The sequence below is a fragment of the Ornithorhynchus anatinus genome, chromosome X5 (genome assembly GCF_004115215.2).
Source record: "Ornithorhynchus anatinus isolate Pmale09 chromosome X5, mOrnAna1.pri.v4, whole genome shotgun sequence".
In the NCBI taxonomy this organism is placed as follows: Eukaryota; Metazoa; Chordata; class Mammalia; order Monotremata; family Ornithorhynchidae; genus Ornithorhynchus; species Ornithorhynchus anatinus.
This window is the reverse complement of record NC_041753.1, coordinates 2,569,904-2,585,543: the sequence shown is the minus strand read 5'-3', so window position 1 is coordinate 2,585,543 and position 15,640 is coordinate 2,569,904. Positions and strand designations below refer to the sequence as shown.

Sequence of the window (15,640 nt, the reverse complement as noted above, 5' to 3'; positions counted from 1 at the left end):
TACAATCAAAATGGGTTGGAAACAATTTCTATCCGACGTGGGACTCTTGAGAAGCAGCATGGTGTAGTGGCTAGGGCACGGGCCTGAAAGTCAGAAGGTCATGGGTTCTGATCCCAGTTCTGCCACTTGTCTGCTGTGTGAACTTACTCAAGTCACTTCTCTTTCTGTGCCTCAGTTACCTCATCTGTAAAGTGATGATTAAGACTGTGAGCCCCACGTGGGAGGGGGACCGAGTCCACCCTGATTACCTTGTATCTACCCCAGTGCTTAAAACAGTGCTTGGCACATAGTAAGTGCTTAATAAGTTCCATTATTATTATTATTATCATTATTAATCCCCATTTTATAGAAGAGGTGAGGCACAGGGAAGTGAAGTGACTTCCCAAAGGTGACAGAGCAGACAAATGAGAGAGGCTGAATTAGAAATCAGAGCCTTTTGAGTCCCAGGCTCATGTTCTTTCCATTAGGGCACACTGCTTCTCAGTGTGATGCCTCATACCCGCCGACACTCTCGCTGCGCTCCGTGACACAGCAGGAATAGGATGGGCGGGATAAGAGAGTGTGAATGGTGCCACACAGACCAGACTGGCAGAACTCCAATCAACTGCTCCGTGCACATTCTCACCCCAGATTCTCAGAATTGAGGCTCATCCCTTATTTCATTCATTCAATAGTATTTATTGAGCACTTACTATGTGCAGAGCACTGTACTAAGCACTTGGGATGAACAAGTCGGCAACAGATAGAGACAGTCCCTGCCGTTTGACGGGCTTACAGTCTAATCGGGGGAGACGGACAGACAAGAACAATGGCAATAAATAGAGTCAAGGGGAAGAACATCTCGTAAAAACAGTGGCAACTAAATAGAATCAAGGCGATGTACAATTCATTAAAATAAATAGGGTAACGAAAATATATACAGTTGAGCGGACGAGTACAGTGCTGTGGGGATGGGAAGGGAGAGGTGGAGGAGCAGAGGGAAAAGGGGAAAAAGAGGGTTTAGCTGCGGAGAGGTAAAGGGGGGATGGCAGAGGGAGTAGAGGGAGAAGAGGAGCTCAGTCTGGGAACGCCTCTTGAAGGAGGTGAGTTTTAAGTAGGGTTTTGAAGAGGGGAAGAGAATCAGTTTGGCGGAGGTGAGGAGGGAGGGCGTTCCAGGACCGCGGGAGGACGTGACCCAGGGGTCGACGGCGGGATAGGCGAGACCGAGGGACGGTGAGGAGGTGGGCGGCAGAGGAGCGGAGCGTGCGGGGTGGGTGGTAGAAAGAGAGAAGGGAGGAGAGGTAGAAAGGGGCAAGGTGATGTAGAGCCTCGAAGCCTAGAGTGAGGAGTTTTTGTTTGGAGCGGAGGTTGATAGGCAACCACTGGAGTGGTTTAAGAAGGGGAGTGACATGCCCAGATCGTTTCTGCAGGAAGATGAGCCGGGCAGCTGAGTGAAGAATAGACCGGAGCGGGGCGAGAGAGGAGGAAGGGAGGTCAGAGAGAAGGCTGACACAGTAGTCTAGCCAGGATATAACGAGAGCCTGTAACCGTAAGGTAGCCGTTTGGGTGGAGAGGAAAGGGCGGATCTTGGCGATATTGTAGAGGTGAAACCGGCAGGTCTCGGTAACGGATAGGATGCGTGGGGTGAACGAGAGAGACGAGTCAAGGATGACACCGAGATTGCGGGCCTGAGAGACGGGAAGGATGGTCGTGCCATCCACGGTGATAGAGAAGTCTGGGAGAGGACCGGGTTTGGGAGGGAAGATGAGGAGCTCAGTCTTGCTCATGTTGAGTTTTAGGTGGCGGGCCGACATCCAGGTGGAGACGTCCCGGAGGCAGGAGGAGATGCGAGCCTGAAGGGAGGGGGAGAGGACAGGGGCGGAGCTGTAGATCTGCGTGTCATCTGCGTAGAGATGGTAGTCAAAGCCGTGAGAGCGAATGAGTTCACCGAGGGAGTGAGTGTAAATGGAGAACAGAAGAGGGCCAAGAACTGACCCTTGAGGAACTCCAACAGTTAAAGGATGGGAGGGGGAGGAGGCTCCAGCGAAGGAGACCGAGAATGACCGGCCAGAGAGGTAAGAGGAGAACCAGGAGAGGACAGAGTCTGTGAACCCAAGGTGAGATAAGGTATGGAGGAGGAGGGGATGGTCGACAGTGTCAAAGGCAGCAGAGAGGTCGAGGAGGATTAGAATGGAGTAGGAGCCATTGGATTTGGCAAGAAGGAGGTCATGGGTGACCTTAGAGAGAGCAGTCTCGGTAGAGTGGAGGGGACGGAAGCCAGATCGGAGGGGGTCTAGGAGAGAATGGGAGTTAAGGAATTCTAAGCATCGATTGTAGACGACTCATTCTAGGATTTTGGAAAGGAAGTGTAGTAGGGAGATAGGGCGATAACTGGAGGGGGAAGTGGGGTCAAGAGCGGGTTTTTTTTAGGATGGGGGAGACGTGGGCATGTTTGAAGGCAGAGGGGAAGGAACCCTTGGAGATTGAGTGGTTAAAAATAGAAGTTAAGGAAGGTAGGAGGGCAGGGGCGACGGTTTTAATAAGGTGAGGTTTTAATAAGGGAATGGGGTCCGAGGCGCAGGTGGAGGGGGTGGCACTTGCGAGGAGGGAGGAGATCTCCTCTGAGGATACTGCAGGGAAGGATGGGAAAGTAGGGGAGGGGGTTGGTGGGGGGGAGGGGAGAGGCGGAGGGGTGACTTTGAGGAGCTCAGACCTGATCGTGTTGATTTTCGTGAGGAAATAGGTGGCCAGATCATTGGGGGTGAGAGATGGGGGAGGGGGAGGAACAGGGGGCCTAAGGAGAGAGTTAAAGCTCCGGAACAATCGGCGGGGGTGACGGGCATGGGTGTTGATGAGGGAGGAGAAGAAGCTTTGCCTGGTGGAGGAGAGGGCAGAGTTAAGGCAGGAAAGGATAAATTTGAAGTGTGTGAGGTCGGCTCGGTGCTTGGACTTTCACCAGCAGCGCTCAGCAGCTCGAGCATAGGAGCGTAGGAGGCGGACGGAGGAGGTGATCCAGGGCTGTGGGTTAGTGGAGCGAGAGCGGCGGAGGGAAAGGGGGGCGAGAGAGTCGAGATGAGTAGAGAGGGTGGAGTTGAGAGCGGAGACCTGATCGTCGAGAGTGGGAAGAGAGGACAGGGCGGCAAGGTGAGGAGAGATGCTATTGGAAAGACGGATGGGATCGAGAGAGCGGAGGTCTCTGTGGGGCAGTAGCGAAGATTTGCAGGGGGAGGGAGTGTGAGAGATGAGGCAGGTGAGAAGATTATGGTCAGAGAGAGGGATTTCAGAGTTGGTGAGGGAGGAGATAGTGCAGCGGTAGGAGATGACGAGATCGAGGGTGTGACCGAGTCGGTGAGTGGGCGCGGTATGGTGGAGGAGGAGGTCGGCAGAGTCGAGGAGGGATAGGCGGGCGGCAGAGGAGTCGTCGGGTACATCCATATGGATGTTGAAGTCTCCAAGGATCAGAGTGGGCAGAGAGAAGGAAGGTGAGAAAGGGGTCAAGGTGGTTGAAGAAGTCGGAGGTGGGACCGGGAGGGCGGTAGATGACAGCGACAAGTAACTGGAGGGGGTGGTAGAGGCGAATGATATGGGCTTCGAAGGAGGGCAAGGAGAGGGAGGGGGGAGGAGGGATAGTGCGGAAGCGGCAACGGGGCGAGAGGAAGAAGCCGACGCCTCCTCCCTTACCGGTGAGTCTGGGGGAGTGGGAGAAGGAGAGGCCTCCACTGGAGAGAGCGGCGGCGGAGACCGTGTCTTTGGGAGAGAGCCACGTTTCCGAAAGGGTTATTTCTGATGGGGGACTCCATCCCTGAGCACCTACTGCATTCAGCTCACCCGACTCAGAATAGATGTGCACAGAGCACTGGAGGAGGTGTTTGGGAGCATACGATGAGAATTACAGTCACTATGCCTGCCCTCAAAAAACTGAGATTTTCATGGGGAAGAGTGGTAAACACAGATTGTGTTAGGGTGGGGAACGCAGGGACACTGTTTTGGACGTGTCTTGTCAGAGGTGAGAGGAAGGAGTGGTAACAGAGTTGGCTTGTGAGGAGTGAAGAGTGCAAGCGTGAGTGGTTGAGAATACCAGAAAGGTGAGAAGTAAGCAGTGTGGTATAGTGGAAAGAGCCTGGGTCCGGGGGTCAGAGGACCTGGGTTCTAATCCCAGAGCTGCCATTTGTCTGCTGGGTGACCTTGGGCAAGACACAACTTCTCTATGACTCAGTTGCCTCACCTGTAAATGCAGTTTAAGACTGTGAACCCCCTGTGGGACATGGACCGTGTCTAATCTGATTAATTTGTATCTACCCCAGCGCTTTCTACAGTGCCTGGGACATAGTAAGGGCCTGACAAACACAAATAATTTCTCTCTAATAAAGGAGAGAACTGGGGGAGAATCCTACATCCCATGAGCAGAAAGATTTGCTTGTTCTGGAGAAATCTGTAACCACAGGAGGTTTTTGAGGAGCTGAGTGAAGGCTCAGATTTGTAGTCAATCACTCATTTTAAGAACACAGTTCCCAGTGTGGAATGTAGAAAAATCTACATAATAATAATTATGGTATTTGTTAAATTTTTACCATGTGCCAAGCACTGTTCTAAGCACTTGGATAGACACAGGGTAATCAGGTTGTCCCATGTGGGGTTCACACTTTTAATCCCCATTTTACAGGTGAGATAACTGAGGCACAGAGAAGTTAAGTAACTTGCTCAAGGTCAACCAGCAGTCAAGTGGTGGATGGGGGAGGGGCTGGGGACAAGAAGATTAGTGAGTTGCATCAGTGCAACTGAGAGATGACAGGAACATGACCCAACCTGGTGATTGAAAGAGTGGGAGGAAGGAGTGAATCTGGAAAATTTTGAAGGGAAAAACCAGCAGGATGTAGTGGCGCTGTGGCCTCTGAAGCACAGGCCTGAGAATCAGAGGATTCTAATCCTGGCTCTGCCTCTCTCTGTTTTGTGACTTGAACAAGTCACTTAGCTTCTCTGTGCCTCAGTTACCTCCTTTGTAAAACATGGATCAAGACTTAGAGCCCCAGTAGGACATGGACTATGTCCAACCCATTTACCTTTTATCCAACCTAGCACTAAATACAGTGCCTGGCAAGTAATAAACACTTAATACAATTTAAATACAAAGTGTTGGACTTGAAGTGGGAGGAAGAAGACAGAATGCAGACAAGAAGACACCATCTAGAAGCTAGTGACCAGGAGCCCACAATTGCTCAGCAACCCAACATAATCATGAGAATGATGATAATAGTGATGATGATAATACCAATAATAATGAATAATAATAATGGCATTTGTTAAGCGCTTCCTATGTGCTAGGCACTGTTCTAAACACTGGGGTAGATACAAGATCCCATTCCCGCTCACCTTATAAAAACCATCGCCCCTGTCCTCCTCCCCTCCTTAGCTTCTATCTTTAACCACTCACTCTCCAATGGCTTCTTCCCCTCTGCTTTCAAACATGCCCATGTCTCCCCCATCCTAAAAAAACCCTCGCTCGACCCCACTTGCCCTTCCAGCTATCGCCCTCTCTTCCTACTACCCTTCCTTTCCAAGATCCTAGGAGTCGTCTACACTTGCTGCTTAGAATTCCTTAACTCCCATTCTTTCCTGGACCCCCTCCAATCTGGCTTCCGTCCCCTCCGCTCTACCGAGACTGCTCTCTCTAAGGTCACCCGTGACCTCCTTCTTGCCAAATCCAATGGCTCCTACTCTATTCTAATCCTCGTTGACCTCTCAGCTACCTTTGACACTGTCGACCATCCCCTCCTCCTCCATACCTTATCTCACCTTGGCTTCTCGGGCTCCATCCTCTCCTGGTTCTCCTCTTATCTCTCTGGCCGGTCATTCTCAGTCTCCTTCGCAGGCTCCTCTTCCCCCTCCCATCCTCTAACTGTTGGGGTTAATAATAATAATGTTGGTATTTGTTAAACGCTTACTATGTGCCGAGCACTGTTCTAAGCGCTGGGGTAGACATAGGGGAATCAGGTTGTCCCACGTGGGGCTCACAGTCTTAATCCCCATTTTACAGATGAGGGAACTGAGGCACGGAGAAGTTAAGTGACTTGCCCACAGTCACACAGCCGACAAGTGGCAGAGCTGGGATTCGAACTCATGAGCCCTGACTCTCAAGTGTCAGTTCTTGGCCCTCTTCTGTTCTCCATATACACTCACTCCCTCGATGAACTCATTCGCTCTCCTGGCTTCAACTATCACTTCTATGCAGATGACACACAGATCTACATCTCTGCCCCTGTCCTCTCCCCCTCCCTTCAGGCTCGTATCTCCTCCTGCCTCGAAGATGTCTCTACCTGGATATCTGCCCACCACCTAAAACTCAATATGACCCAAACTGAGCTCCTCATCTTCCCTCCCAAGCCCTGTCCGCTTCCTGACTTCCCTATCACCGTGGATGGTACGACCATCTTTCCCGTCTCTCAGGACCGCAATCTTGGTGTCATCTTTGACTCGGCTCTCTCGTTCACCCCACACATCCAATCCGTTATCAAAACCTGCCGGTCTCACCTTTATAATATCGCCAATATCCGCCCTTTCCTCTCCACCCAAATGGCTATCGTACTGCTACAGGCTCTCGTAATATCCCGGCTAGATTACTGTGTCGGCCTGCTCTCTGATCTCCCTTCCTCCTCTCTCTCCCTGCTCCAGTCTATTCTTCACTCCGCTTCCAGGCTCATCTTCCTGCAGAAACGCTCTGGGCCTGTCACTGCCCTTCTTAAACACCTCCAGTGGTTGCCTATCAACCTCCGCACAAAACAAAAACTTCTCACTCGAGGCTTCAAGGCTCTCCATCACCTTGCCCCCTCCTACCTCTCCTCCCTTATCTCTTTCCACTGCCCACCCCACACGCTCCGCTCCTCTGCCGCCCACCACCTCACCGTCCCCTGTTCTCGCCTATTCCGCCGTCGACCCCTGGGCCACGTTCTCCCGCGGTCCCAGAATGCCCTCCCTCTTCACCTCCACCAAACTAATTCTCTTCCCCTCTTCAAAACCCTACTTAAGTTCACTTCCTCCAAGAGGCCTTCCCAGACTGAGCTCCCCTTTTTCCTCTGCTCCCTCTACCCCCCCGCCCACCTCTCCCTCTTCTCTAAACCCTCTTCTCCCCCCTTTCCCTCTGCTCCTCCCCCTCTCCCATCCCATCCCCTCAGCACTGTACTCGTCCGCTCAACTGTATATATCTTCATTACCCTATTTATTTTGTTAATGAGATGTACATCACCTTGATTCTATTTGCTATTGTTTTAATATGTTCTTCTCCTTGATTCTATTTAGTGCCATTGTTCTTGTCTGTCTCCCCCGATTAGACTGTAAGCCAGTCAAAGGGCAAGGGACTGTCTCTATCTGTTACTGATTTGCACATTCCAAGCACTTAGTACAGTGCTCTGCACATAGTAAGCGCTCAATAAATACTATTGAATGAATATTCCCTGAAGTACTTAGTACATTGCTCTATACACAGAAAGCACTCAGTAAATACCATTAATTGCTTGATTGATTGATAACCAACTGGCTCTTCCTGAAGATTTCAAGGACGATTGTCACCATTCCAGAATGTGTCCATCCTGATTATCTTGTATAATAATAATGATTTTGGTACTCATTGAGCGCTTATTGTGTGCCAAGCACTGTTCTGAACGCTGGATTAGATACAAGTTGATCAGGCTGGACACGGTCCCTAATCCACACAGGGCTCAGTCTAAGTAGAGAAGTGGCATGGCCTAGTGCAAAGAGTATGGGCCTGGGAATCAGAAGGACCTGAGTTCTAATCTCTGCTCCCCCACTTGTCTGCTGTGTGACCTTGGGCAAGTCATTTTACTTCTTTGTACCTCAGTTAATACATCTGTAAAATTGGAATGAGACGGGGAGCCCAATGTAGGACAGGGACTCTGTCCTACCCAATTATCTCGCATCTACCCCAGCGTTTAGTACAGTTCTTGGCACATAATACGGGCTTAGGAAATATCACCATTAGAGAAGCCACCTGGCTTAGTGGTTAAAGCGTGGGCTAGGGAGTCAGAGGGACCTGGGTTCTAATCCAGACTCAGCCATATGTCTGCTGTGTGACCTTGGGCAGGCCACTTCACCTTTCTGTGCCTCAGTGATCTCCTCTGTAAAATGGGGATAAAAGTGATAATAATAACTGTGGTATTTGTTAAAAGCATACTGTGTGCCAGGCACTGTACTGAGGGCTGCGGTGGATTCAACCAAATCGGGTTTGGACACAGGCCCTGTCCCATGTGGGACTCATGATCTTGATCACCATTTAACAGATGAGGTAACTGAGGCCCAAAGAAGTGAATAATAATAATAATTAAAACTGTGGTATTTGTTAAGCACTTACTATCTTCCAGGTACCGTACTAATCGCTTGGGTGGATTCAAGCAAATCGGGTTGGACTCTGCACCTGTCCCATGTGGGGCTCAGAAACTCAACCCCCAATTTACAGATGAGGCAACTGAGGCTCAGAGTAGTTAAGTGACTTGCCCAAGGTCACAACAGTTATGTGGTGAAGCCGTAATTAGAACGCTTGTCCTTCTGAGTCCCAGGTCTGTGCTCTATCCACTATGCCATGCCGCTTTGGCTGCTGCTGCTCTCCTAGCAATAGCTCTCATTCTCAGCCCTCCCCCATTATGTAACTGGACTCTTAAATGATCCAACACACAGATGGGAGATCGATCCATGTTTCAGTGATAAGGCGATGACGGGGAATTAACAGTGAGTTGGTACCAATTCCATTCAGTGGATATTTAAATTAAAGGCAGAATTGAAAATCAGAAAGTTTATTGTCTTTCCTTTCAGAGATTTAGCCTACATTCTGTTATGAGATCAGGCCAAACTCAAGAGCTGAATTTTGTCCAAGCACTGAGAAATCCTAGAATTAAACAAAATATCAGCAGGAATTGCTCTTGGGTCATTATTAGATTTTATGCTCCTTGGGGAGAAGGACCACATCTTTTACTTCTATTTTATGTTTTCCAAGCACTTAGAACAAAGCTCTGTACACCATAGGGGCTCTGCTCAATAAATGAAAACCGAATTTAAATATACAAGTAATAGTAAAATATGGTCTGAGAAAATCAGTGTGCATATTACTGCATTTGCCAAAATAATAACAACTTGAGTTATCACTCTGCATGTTGCATTGCTGCGTTGCAGGTAGATGGGCTACGTCAGCCCATTTGTGCCTCAAGGTTTATTTGTAATATGTTAATCAAAACTGGTTTAGGATAAGTTTATTTTTTTGGCCAAATTTTTGGGCTCAAAAATCAGCAGAGCTTTCTTTCAAAGGTGTCCCCATTCTGGACCACATACCACATTCATCCATTCATTCATTCATTCATTCAACTGTATTTATTGAGCGCTTACTGTGTGCAGAGCACTGTACAAAGTGCTTCATCATGGTCAGGGAAAGTGTCTACCAACTATGTTACATTGAACTCTCCTAAGTGTGTAGTTGAGTGCTTGGCACATTAAGCGCTCAATTAATATGATTGATTGATTGATGAAATTGCTTATTAGAATTTAATGTGTACATTGCCAGTGCTTTTTTATCTGTTGCCAAATTGTACTTTCCAAGCACTTAGTACGGTGCTTTGCACACATAAGCACTCAATAAATACGATTGAATGAATGAATTAATTAATTCATTAAATATTTTCCAGCCCTATGTGGGGGCTCTGGTTCCCAGGGAGTGAAGAAACAGTGTGGCCTCGTGTGTCCCCTGGAGCAGGGGGGAGTGGGTAGAGTCATTCCTGGGAATCAATCAATCAGACAATTAATAGTATTGATTGAGCACCTACTGTGTGCAGAGCACTGACCTAAAGACTTGTGAATGTACAGTAATGTTCGTAGACATGAGCCCTGCCCTCAGGGAGTGTACATTTTAGTGGGAGAGTCAGACACAAACTAATTAATGAAATCCCAATTTTGGATTCTCCCCTCCCTGCCTGGACTGTGAGTCCCAAGTGGAACAGGGACTGGGTACGGCCTGATAATCTTCTATCCTCCCCGGTGGTTAGTACAGTGCTCGGCACGTAGTAAGAACCAGTGTGGCCTAGTGGAATGGAACACAGGCCTGCGAGTCAGAAGGATCTGGGTTCTAATCCCAGCTCCACCACTTGTCTGCTGGGTGACGTTGGGCAAGTCACTTAACTTCTCCGTGGCTCAGTTACCTCATCTGTAAAATGGGGATTAAGACTGTGAGCCTTATGTGGGTCATGGCCTGGGTCTGACCTGATTTTCTCTATCAACCGCAGGTCTTAGTACCTGGCCTGGCACAGAGTAAACTCTTCCAACTGCCTCTGGCAAGTCCTGTCAGTGATCGATAAGACATTCACATGTCGCCTTTCTATTGGAGGGTGGAGCCCACCAGGTTCAAGTCCTGGAAATGATCCTGCAAAAGGAACTTCAGGTCCCGGTGAGTCCCCCAGACCCTGGGAAATGGCTGGAATTGTCCCATGTTTGCCTCTGATGATAATTTTGGGAATTCTATTTCAGCTCCCCTCTTCCCGACAGCTCTGTCTTGATGGTGACCCTGGGTGTGACTCTCCCTGTGCTGGGACTGCTTATCGCTGGGGGTCTTTTTCTCAACTGGAAACAGCTCAGGGACAAAGGTAAAGGAGAGAGAATATTCCTGTGACATCCCCATTACTGCAGGGAAAGGCAGGAGGCTAGATGAGGAAGGGAAAGACAGATCAGAGGTCAGAGCTCCCAGATTCCCGGGAAAGACAGGTCATTCATTCATTCATTCATTCATTCAATAGTATTTATTGAGCGCTTACTATGTGCAGAGCACTGTACTAAGCGCTTGGGATGAACAAGTCGGCAACAGATAGAGACAGTCCCTGCCGTTTGACGGGCTTACAGTCTAATCGGGGGAGACGGACAGACAAGAACAATGGCAATAAATAGAGTCAAGGGGAAGAACATGTACAATTCATTAACAAAATAAATAGGGTAACGAAAATATATACAGTTGAGGTCCCCAACCTCACACACACAACCCATAACTTGACATTCTGTATCCACCAGAGAAAGGTCCTACTGACCCTGGGTCCGTGCCAATGGTCACTCCTGGAGGTGGGGAGACAATAGGGAGTAGAGACCTCTACTCCAGTAATGTAGTACAGACCGGAAATAACCTCTCCCCTTGCATTTTCTGCTCGCAACCTCAGTCCCCCCAGAGCAGCTGCAATCCGAGCGGGGCGGGGAGACCTGAGCTCTGGGAAATCCCGACTGGTCACAATCAACAACGATCATTCCGGGGACAATGATCCCCATTCCCGATCCACGGATCATTCCTTGGAGAGTGGGGATTCTTTCTGTGGGGCCAGTCCCCTGCCACATGTCCCAGAAACTAACCCCTCCAACTCCATTTCAACCCCGGATAGCCCACGCCCAGTTTTCCCATTCTGGAGGGTCCCTGACCTATTTCTGTTCATTTCCAGAGAAACTCCTGTTGGAACTCAGTAAGTTCTGTGTTTCTTCCATTTCTGTCATTTTCTTACGTTGATGTTCGTATCCTCTCCATCAACCTGGTGACGTCTCCTCTCTCTGTTCCCTTTGCAGGGCAGACACTGGTAGAGTTACGCCCCATTAAGTGACCCTAACAGGTTCTGTGATTTCTACTCCCTCCCACTGCGGAGGTCCTGGCCCTCCTCGGCTCCCACCCTGAGGCCCGGACTCAGGACCGTGTCCGAGCCTCTAGGTGAGTCCTTTGTGAGCGCGGCAGTGCCTGGGGTGGGGGGTCCCTTGGGGCAGGGGCCCCAGCTCTGGAGCAGTCCCCACACGGCCCTGCCCAGAACGGTGCGGCTCGGCCTAGGGAGTCCGCTCCCTTCTATCTCCCTTGGGTGCTCCTCTGTCCCCGCCACCCCCACCGGGCAGCCCTCCTGTTGTTGGCAGTGGGGCCGCTCCCGGGCTCCGGCCTGGCCTGACCCGCCCCGGTCCCGGGGTCTCCTCTTCCCTGAGCCCCCAGCGCTCACCCACACACTCTGTCCACAGCCAATGTCACTCTCCATCCCGACACAGCGCATCCCCAACTGGTCCTATCCGAGAATTGGAAACAGGTGACACTGGGAGACACGAGGCAGGACCTGCCCGACAACCCGAGGAGATTCAGTCATGATTTCTGTGTGCTGGGCCGCGAGCGCTTCACCTCCGGGAGACACTGCTGGGAGGTGGAGGTCGGGGAGAAAAGAAGCTGGTATCTGGGGGTTTGTAGGGAAAATGTGAGGAGAAAATGGTGGATCTCAGCATCCCCTGTGGATGGACTCTGGACCGTAGAGAAAATTGAAGATCGATACTGGGCCCACACTTCAGCCCGTCCCCATCTCCTCCTGACCCCCTGCCCCCGCCAGGTGGTGGTTTACCTGGACTACGAGGCCGAGGCCGGAGATGTCTCCTTCTACAGTGGCACCAACGGATCCCACATCTACACTTTCCCCCGCGCTGCCTTCTCGGGGACCCTCTGGCCTTTCTTCTACCTTTGGTCTAGTGATCCAATCCCCCTGACCTGCCTGTGCTGATGGGGCTGGAGGAGACCCAGTCCCTGCCCCCTCTCAAGACACCTCAGTGACCCCTCCCCTAACGGTGGGATCAGCCTCAGCCGCTTGGAACGAGACTGGTGCCCCATTGCTCCCCTCCCAGCCCAGCCCTGGGGTCCCTCCTGCCCCTTAGGGAGCCACCCGGCCCCTGCCCTCTGACCCCTGTAGCTTTCTGTCTCCTCCCAGGGTTGCAGCTTCTCGTGTCCCTGGCTCCTCTGCTGCTCCCTCAGGGCAGGCCCAGACTCGGGGCGTCTGTCTGCTGCTGCTCCTGGTGCTCGGAGATTGCCCTCGCTGGGGGCAGTAAAGCGTATGCTGCGACTCTGGTGCATCAGTGGGGGTAACCCAAGTGCCCCTGCCCCTCCTGCTGCTGCCACCTCCACTAGACCCTGAACTCGGAGGGCAGAGGGGCAGTTCACCTCCATAGGACCCTGAACTCGGAGGGTACTGAGGCAGCTTGCTTCCACCGCCACAGTAGTTGGAGACTCCAATTCTCCCCACTCCTCCGCTCATGGCGGTGAGACAGCTTGGAGTTTCAGTCTGTCAGTAAGTCCATCGTATTTATTGAGTGGTAACTGTGTGCAGAGCACTGTACTTACTGTTTGGGGGACTACATTATAACTATATAACCCGACACACACCCTGCACCCAACTAGCTTACAATCTAGAGGGGAAGACAGATGTAATATAAATAAATGAATTATAGATATGTACATAAATGCTATGGAACTGGCATCGGGGGGTGGGGGGTGGGGCTGAATTAAGGGAGAAATCTATCCCAGCACTTAGTGCAGTGCCTGGCACATGGAAAGTACATAACAAATACCATTTTAAAAAAAAATGTGACAGATCCAGTGTGGAAGGAAGAAGACAGAGATCAGACAAACATGACCCCAGTGTTGAGAGTTTCTGGAAGCTGGTGACTAGGGAACCACAGTTGCTCACAAACCTAACACAATAATGATAATAGTAATAATAATAAAATAATAATATGGAAAAACGTGGTATTCATTAAGCGCTTCCTAGGTACCAAGTACCTATAGGCAGAATATTCTAGTGGCATGGGGTTGGGGGTTAGAAGGGTCTGGGTTCTACTCATAGCTTTGCCACTGCTGTGTGACTTTGGGCAAACCACATAAATTCCCTATGCCTCAGTAATCTCATCTATAAAATGGGGATTAAGATGTGAACCCCATGTGGGACATAGATGGTGTCCATCCTGATTAGTTTGGTACAGGTTCTGGCATATAGTAAGTGCTTAACAAATATCCTTTTTTTTAAAAAAAAAAAAAAAGAAAAAGCACTGTTATAAGTGCTGGAGCAAATCCAATCAAGTTTGACACAGTCCCTATCCCACTTGTGGGTCATAACCATCTCTCTCCACCCTAGATGGTCGGCTGATGTTCTCATCCATGTATTCACAGAGAAGCTTGAGATGATCAGGTTGAGCTCCCAGGGGATCTGGGTTCTAATTCCTGCTGCACCACTTACCTTCTGTGAGACCTTGGGCAGGTCACTTCACTTTTCTGTGCCTCAGTTATCTGTAAAATGGGATTTAAAACTGTGGGCCCCATGTGGAATATGGACAGTGTCCAAGCTGATTATTTTCTCTCTACTCCTAGGCTTAGTGATTTCCTGCCACCATAGTAAACACTTAACAAATACTATAAAAATATTTGGAATCCTCTTGGGCTACCAAGTTGTCTTTAACCCTACTAATGGTTCTCGGTGGAAGCTCTGTCTGTAAGGTGGTTAGGCTTGCATCCCGTGATATTGAAGTGGAGGAAGGAGGCAGATTCAGTCCTCAGAACTCCCCTCGACTCCAGAATTCGTAGTGGGGGAAGTCCTTGTGAATTAGGGAGTGGATTTGGGGTTGCAATAGGGAAGACAAATGGAGGAAGATGTAAAAAATATCTGACAGACTCATCGAGGAGAGATGAGAATTTTAAAGAGAGCCTGGGGTAGAGCAGGAGAAGACCTGGGAGTGGATCAGGGGTGGAGTGTTTGTGGGGCTCCCTCAGCCCATCTGGGATGAAATGATAATTCTGCTTTGTGGACAAATAAAATTTAGACATTTACAAATAGAATTCAGACTTGTTACTCTTGATCCCTTTGAAATACTCTAACTCTCCAAAGTTAGATCATTGGCACACTGCACTCCCCTAATGCCAAGCTACTCACTCTACCTCAAACTCATCTTTCTTGTGGCCAACCTCTCGCCAATGTCCTGCCTCTGGCCTGGAAAGTCTTCCCTCTTCATATCTGACAGACAGTTCGTCTCCCTAGCTCCAAAACCTTACTCAAGGCAGATTTCCTCCAAGAGACCTCCCCTGACTAAGCCCTCATTTCCTTTTCCCCCTCTCCCTTCTGTGTCACCCTGACTGGCTCCCTTTATTCACCGCACCTCCCCACCAGTCCCTCAACACTTATGTCAATATCTGTAATTTATTTATTTATATTAATGTCTGTCTCCCCCTCTAGACTGACTGCTCACTGAGGGCAGGGAATGTGTCTGTTCTACTGTTGTAATCTCCCATGTGAGAAGCAGCATGCACTGATGGATAGAGCACGGGTCTGAGAGTCAGAAGAGCTGGGTTCTAGCTTCCCTGTGCCTCAGTTACCTCATCTGTAAAATGGGGATTAAGACTGGGATCCCCATGTGGAACATAGGTTGTATCTAAACTGATGATACAGGAGCAGTATGGCATAGTGTATATAATATGATATGTTGGTATTTGTTAAGCGCTTACTATGTGCAGGGCACTGTTCTAAGCGCTGGGGAAGATACAGGGTAATCAGGTTGTCCTACGTGAGGCTCACAGTCTCGATCACCATATTACAGAGGAGGTAACTGAGGCAGAGAGACGTTAAGTAACTTGCCCACAGTCACACAGCTGACAAGTGGCATATAGTATAGAACTTGGGCCTGGGAGTCTGAATGTCTTGAGTTCTAATCCTGGCTCCATCACTGGCCTGTTGTGTGACCTTGGGTAAGACACTTAATTTCCCTGTGCCTTAGTTACCTCACCTTTAAAATGGGAGTTGAGGCTGTGACCCATATTGGAGGCCAACCCGATATGATTGTATCCCACCCAGAGCCT

General features: G+C 49.8%; 1 protein-coding gene across 1 annotated transcript in view; it reads left to right on the top strand.

The window, feature by feature from the left end:
• Positions 1–15,640, top strand: part of LOC100089841 (butyrophilin subfamily 1 member A1-like) — a 61,384-nt gene that overhangs the window by 28,375 nt on the left and 17,369 nt on the right. The window lies entirely within an intron of this gene.